This window comes from Diadema setosum, chromosome 12 (assembly GCF_964275005.1).
Source record: "Diadema setosum chromosome 12, eeDiaSeto1, whole genome shotgun sequence".
NCBI classification, from domain to species: domain Eukaryota; kingdom Metazoa; phylum Echinodermata; class Echinoidea; order Diadematoida; family Diadematidae; genus Diadema; species Diadema setosum.
The window spans coordinates 36,946,717-36,954,210 of record NC_092696.1 but is presented as its reverse complement, the minus strand read 5'-3'; the positions used below and the strand labels follow the sequence as shown (position 1 = coordinate 36,954,210).

Here is a 7,494-nt window from a genome sequence, read left to right as displayed (position 1 = left end):
GTGACATTTACTTTGTCACAATTTTTATCAGTGTCATTATTGTCATTTGGCTCGCATGCGAATTCACTCATAATTCCTCATTTTCCATCTTTCTCTTTCCTGCTCAACAGATTCTATGATAGCTGCACCTGATCATATAAAGACATAAACTCATCCTGCATGCACTCTTCGAAACTGATAAACTCCTAAAAATACATGAATATCAACACTATCAGAATTTCAAGCTTCATTTTAAATATATAATAATGGTCATGTTTTATTATGCCTTTTGCAGCAATATATTGAAGAGGTACATTATGTAATCGAAGAAACATAGGTCCTCAATAGAATATCAAATTTGAATTATTCAGAGATGAGTAATGACAATGGGAAGGATAACAATTGTGGAAGAGCTCCATAAATCAATACATATCCAATGGCAAATGGAGATGGAATCAAGATTCAAGAATATGTGCAATTCAAGTTCATTATTATATCAGTTCTTGTGTGTTCACAAAAAGAGGAACACAGTTCGAACATGCACACCAAATCTTACATCGTACATTTACATCTATAGAGTGCGGACGGAACATATACAAGAGAAAGAATAACATCCTCAAATTAATATATCAAGCATAACTACATGTATGTATATGACCACTCAAAGATGTTGCTGCATATGCATGAAGCTTGAGAGTGCTGCAACACCCATATGCTCAGATAAAAACTTGATGTATATCATACAAAAGAGAAGAGGTACTGCATGTACATGTAGTTACACTATTCACAGGACAGTAGAGAAAAAGCACGAGAGAGGGAAATGGGTGTCTAAAATAGGTCGATGTAAGGAGTGCCAAGCCAATTAAGTCTCTAATAGAAGTCATACATATATAAGGAAACAAATTAATCACAACATAAATGATCATGCTCATGTTAACCAATAATTAGCATCTAAAAATGTGTGTAGAAAGCCCATAATATCAGCCTTTCGCCCCGAAGGCTTGTATTATGAGAAAAGAGAAATTTTGGCCGACCCCCCCCCCCTCCCTGTGAATCCTTAATCCACCAGTACTATAAACACATTCTGAGAATGTGTTTTAGTACATGTACTAGCAAATTCACAAGAGGGTTGGGGAAATTCAGCCAAAATTGTGTGTGGCTAAAATAATTAAAAAGAAAGGTCATCAGCAAAACTACGGGGTGGATGCAGACGAATTTTCATGTGATGACTAAAAAATATGCAGCTAAAGGAAAAAAAAAAAAGACGGCGGAGAGGGGCCAAGGCTAATTTGACTCCCCTCCCCCCCCCCCCACCAAAAAACAAACAAACAAACAAACACCACTGTTTTACAGCACCTTTCAAGGACTCTTAATTTTTTGTTTGTTAAAAACAAACGTCTCGAAGTAAAGAATTCCATATTGTAGGCGAAATGTAGACCGATACAGTGTATAAAGTGTACATCCCAAGCTATTAAAGAAAAAAAAAACAGATTATGAATATCATTTAAAGTAAGAATTTCAGTGTGTTTAATCATCTTTAGTTGAGTTGCAAATGACATGTACATATTTAATAAGAGCAGTAAACTTCGAAGCGCCCCCAAGCCCTTCTATACTTAATTATTCATGTGTAAAGGTAGCGCCAGGGCACTCTGGTGGTCTAGTGGTTATGACGCTGGTCTAGTAATCCAGAGGTCGTGGGTTCGAATCCTGCTTGGGCTGCCTGTGATTTTTTTTTTTCACAGCAGCCTACAAACTGCACACTGCAGTTGCGTGCGTTACTACGGATGGAGACAAATGAATAATCTATTATTTTAATATACGATGTTTGACATCCTTATTGCAATCACTTTCTTTAATCGTGAATTTAGAGACATAATGAATTATTATTAAAAGAACTCAAATTTCTGTATTTTGTTGTGAGTTTGCATGGGAACATACACGTATCATAATTTACAATTTTAGTTAGATAAAGAACATCTTATAACAGAACAGTCTAGTGATGGTTGAATAATTATGTCAATTTGTGAAAAGTCCTATCATTTACATGGAGTGCATGTTCCCATGTTTATAAGAATCATACGTGACACATTCAAAGTGGGTTGAAGACAACAAAATAATAAATAAAAGAATAAAGGAGAATAGAACTTAATCTGATTACAGCATCATCTAAATATTGCCAATGTGCACTTAGAAATCTATCAAGATTTATCACAAGGTTATGATTACCACACAAAACCTTCAAGATTTATTATCATGAAATACATACCAATGAACACTTAAAAAAATCTAACGTTCCACATCCACATGAAGCTTTCCTTGATATAAATGTCTCTCTGTAGTGTTATTAAAGTGTAGCAAAATTGTAATTATGACATCACAGAATGGAATGCATTGTTTTCACCTTCAATCTTAGGATCTCCTTTCATGTTTCCACTTTACAATCACATTTCACTGTAGATATACCGTCCTTATGTTGTCGCCCTTCATCCCAATTTCTCCCTTCTATCCTATCTGTAGATTGTCTTCTTTCCTAAGCCATTGTATTCACATTCCTTGATGATCAGCACGATGCTGTACTTTTTTCTTCTTCTCTGAAACAGTCCAGCTCTTCGCTACTGCATGGCATCAGTCATCTGAAAGAAAAGACAGAAATTAAGAACTTTCGATTAAAATCAAACATCATGATACAAGATACAACTTTCATTTTGAGAAAAAGAAATCAGCCAACTAAACTGTAGTTGAAATTATTTTGCTCTATTTATTTAAACATAAAACAAAACGGTATATAGGATCAAAGAATGTCAAAAAAATACTGCTGTTTTTTATGCATATTCAAATTGTCTCGCCTTTTACATATTTTAATGATGCAAGATCTTATGTCTAGCACTTAGTAAGTCTCATGTAGAATTTAAATTATTATTCACATGAATAAATCTGCATGTCCTTGTAAACAAGGCATTGCTTTGAAAAAGCTGAATATTACTAATTGCATCTGGGAAAGAGTCTACGACAATCAAACTTGTTTATTATCAGAGACTTTAACATCTTAATAAGACCTAGACTCTACATTACCATTGTATTCACATCCGTTGGTGATATACACGACCCTGTACTTTTCCTTTTCTTTTCTGAGACAGTCCAGTTCTTCGCTACTGCATGGCACCAGTCATCTGAAAGAAAAGAAAGAAATTAAGAACTTTTGATTAAAATCAAACACCATGGCACAAGATACAACTTTAATTTTGAGAAGAAAAAAAAATCAGCCAACAAAACTGAAGTTGAAATTATTTTGCTCTATTTATATTAAACATAAAACAAAATGGTAGGCCTATGTAGGATCAAAGAATGTCAAAAAATGCTGCTGTTCGTATTTGATGCATATTCAAATTGTCTCTTCATTTACACATTTTACTGATGCAAGATATTATGTTTAGCACTTGGTATGTCTCATGTAGAAATTGAATCATCATTCACATGATCATTCACATGAATATAAATCTACATGTATTTGTAAACAAGGCATTGCATTGAAATAGCTGAATATTACTACATGTACCTGCATTTGGGAAACAGTCTATGACAATCAAACCTGTTTCTTATCAGAGACTGTAACATCTTAATTAGACCTAGACTCTACATTATCATTCAGCTTTTAAAGGTATTAACCATTCACCTATAAAACACTGGCATTGTCATGTGCATCATATTTCTTTGATACTGCACATATTTTCATGAAGTCTGCACAAGAATGCAAATGAAACACGTCTGCTGTTTGGTATTTATGAAAAAAAAAAAATCACTAACCTGGAAGTCCTTGGCCTTAGAAATAACACGTGGCGAGTTAGTAGGAATTGACGTTAAAATAGAATAAGAATAGATCTACTAAATAGGCCTTTGCCTCATGAATGTCTGGTCTAATTATAGACTAAGTGAAGTCTAGACCTTTCACTTTTAAGTTACCAGTGGTTCACAAAATTTATATTATAGATCTAGACTACATCTAGATCTAGACATCTAATACTATTAGATCTTGGCAACTTTTGTCTTTGTGACACGAAATTAACACGTCACGGATGATATTGCGGCGATATCCAACAGGATGACAGTACCACTATTACTGACTCAGTAAGTTGACATAGATAACTAACATCAACTTGTTAACGTACGTTAGAGATGGCACCATATACAAAAGCCGGTGACACTGACACTGACAGATCGAACGACTACGTTTAGACTAACGTTAAAGAGTTAGACTCGCCATCTCAGTAAGTCGGCCAAAGACAAAGTCAATACAGGGCTAAGTCAGTGTTACTGTTATGTTAGGCCTAACAAATGTTAACGGTTACTCGGTTAGGTTAGGTTTACCAGAACTCAAGAGTCCTGGTTAAATCAGTCGAGGGACATTTCTTAGAAGTCCTTCGATTCCAAGAATAAAAAGTGTGAAAGAACAAAGGGAAATAAGGAAAGAAGAAAGGACAAAAGATTATGTATGGCTGCTGTGGAAATCGACAGCGCCACTGTATCACTATCAATCAAGCGTAAATATATAAACGCCATTTGGTTGGGCCACATTCACAAGTTTTAGGGGAAAAAAGCCCCACCGCTGTGCTTAGGTACTCCACTCGAACTAACGTTAGACATACACTACACACAGTACGGTACTAGGGCTGAATTCACAAGTATACTTTAACACTGCACTGTACAGGAAAGCCACCTAACCTGTAGAGTACTCGTAGTGTTTAGGTAGTATCACTAGACCACATACTGTCATAGATGACATCTACACCAACGCTGCACACTGGCACTGGTCCGACGGTCCCTGACCAGGAAAAATCACTGTTGGACACTGACCAGTAACTTTTTCAGGAATGGACCAGTAAAGATTGGGGGAAAAAATGGGTGGACTCTACCTACTATTACCACTAGTCTAGATGTAGATCTAGAGCTAGACTACCGTGTACCGGTATGGCTCTGAACTGTGTTAATTTGACTTGGTCTTAGACTTCAGCTGATCTTAGTTTTAGTAACTGGTACCGGTATTACAAGTAAAGTCTTAACTTAGACTTAATAGTTAGACTTGAAAGTAAAAGTCTAACATGTCTAACTTTATTCTTTACTCTTCCTTTGAGTTTTACTGTTAGACTTTTTTTTTTTTGTTCAGTACGCCTACTTTGTCAATCTCATGATTTCATTTTCAACTCAAAAGTCAAGGCTTTAGTGTCTTCGAGACTTTGAAATCTTGCAATCTGCATGTCTTGCACACAGACGTTACGACTACAGTACTCAGTAGTCTCAGAAGTAACGACATAAGTTGAAAAGAAACAATAAATAATATGATTTGGGATCTAATTTGAAATTGTATGGCGTTTACAGTCTAGGCTTCATAAGCATCACGCGATTGAATACATGGGACTACACACTACCGCAATTAATGGTTATGGTAGTCCAACTGAAACTGTTATTTTGAGCATGATTTTAATAGGATTATAGCTTACCATTCACTTCACTCGTGGACAGTGGGCTGGCTTAGGCCGTCATTCATCTTTCAGAAGGTTTGGTTCTCACTCTGAGATCTGGATTAGGGCCAAAACCTAATTCTAGGCCAGTAAGTTGAACAAAGCTCAAAGTAACGCAACTGCGACAGTTCGTGAAACCCGCATTGCTCTTCACCGTAGCAATTCGGGTTTTACGAACCGGCGTATCTTTCGTGCGTCGGTTCGTGAAACTCCTTTTTCTCAATTTCTCGATATTTCGAGTACCGTCGTTTTTTTCTTTCTTTGATAAAATTAAGAATAATTAATTTTGTGATCTAAAATTTTGGGATTCGGTAGAGTTTTGAAAGCACTTTCATTTGGTACCAATATCTCGATTTTGAAAATTTTGACCAAAATCGAAATAGCGTCAGTTCGTGAAAACGCCGACGACTTGCATAGAGATAGGATTGGAGAAAGGAGAGAGGAGAGGTCTGTCTGCTTTCGCTAATATACAAAGTGAGATTACCTTGATCGCTGAATTGTAAAGCATGGCAAAGTATTTTCTCACCGAGGTACAGGTGCACAGTTACAGGTCATGGTCGGTTACATAACATTACGCAATAAATTCTGAACGGCGATAATTCAACGAGGGAATTTCATATACAATACAATTGCAATGACATTATAAGATCACTGATATCCAGAGAGCAGCATTGTCTTTACAGCTTTCTTGAAAGAATACATAGATAGAATAAATATATTACGTGGATTCAGTGAATAGCGAATGTTCAGTGAAACACTTCGTGAAAATTTGAGGGAAATCGGACAATCCATTCAAAAGTTTCGAATTTTTCGAAATTCCCAGTCCAGACAGGAACTCTCCAATAATACATGAAGTCATTAACGATTGTGTAGAGTGAGAAAAAAATAATTTCGAAAAGGCGTTTCCCATGAGATCGTAGAGGGCTCACTCCTGTAAATAAAATGGAATGTCCCAGACCCCTTCACAAATTCGTACCAAAGATACCAAAATAAATGAAGAAAAAAATTAATTAAAAATCAATGATGAAGTTTGGCAAAAAACAGAATAGCTGTAGATATTGAGTATGAATTCCTCTACAAACTGCATTTTGGTTGGAAGATGAAAGCTTTTCTGATTGAATTTGAGGGGACTATATTTCACTGGGTACGTGTACGGAAAATAGGTTATTTTTTGAGTGACAAGAACTCGTAGTCTGGCTTTGCGGACCCTTGGACAGAATTTGAGCCAAAGAACCCACCCTGGAAATTTGATTGATGAGAGGGTATATCTCACTTATCCAGATTAGTGAAGCTGAAACACCTCATTTCTCCCAGTTATTTTACAGAATTTTTTGAAATTTGAATTTTGACACACGTCTCTATGGGGAATTAATTACCCGTATGAGCCCTAGAGAGCACTTGACCTATGGGGAGCCAAGTGTCGCATGGCCTATTTCGTTACGAAATCAGTCGTTTCGTTAACGAAATTATCATTTTGCTAATGAAATGACCGATAGGCCATGTGACACTTGGCGCCCCATATTGACCTAGCTCCTCTACAAGCCTATGGAATTTATAATTTTATCCCAACAGCACATCTCTGTAATCAATGGTAATAGGTCTAGGAAATAGCACACAGGAAAAAATGATAACGTTTTGTGAAAGTCTTTTTTATATTCACTTTGTTTTCTATGGTTCTGTTATTTTGTTAACCCGAATTGTTGTACATGTCCATTCTACAGAGCGCGGTAGATAGAATGAACCATGAGTAAAGGAGAATGAAATTAAAATTTAGGGCCTACATGTGGTTTGAGTGAAAGCAGCAATAGAACGCATCAGCAAATTTTGAGAAAATCACACAATCTGTTATATAGCCACGAGCTTTTAAAGTATCTGAATAGCCATTAGAAGAATACTACAGTTCACGGCATCACACATAAGGCGAATCCGCAATATTTATTCTTTTATTGTTACTGACCTTATTAAGGGTGATATCATTCCCCCATCCTTTCTGAAAGAG

The 7,494-nt window shown here is 36.1% G+C and overlaps 1 long non-coding RNA gene across 1 annotated transcript; it reads right to left on the bottom strand.

Annotated features, from left to right (window-relative positions):
- On the bottom strand, positions 1 to 5,818 carry LOC140236016 (uncharacterized). Its single transcript, XR_011901738.1, has 3 exons — positions 5,475 to 5,818; positions 3,052 to 3,149; positions 1 to 2,612 (listed from the first exon to the last, which is right to left on the bottom strand). It is a non-coding gene; the product is annotated as an uncharacterized lncRNA (long non-coding RNA).
- Between the last annotated feature and the right edge of the window lie 1,676 nt (positions 5,819 to 7,494).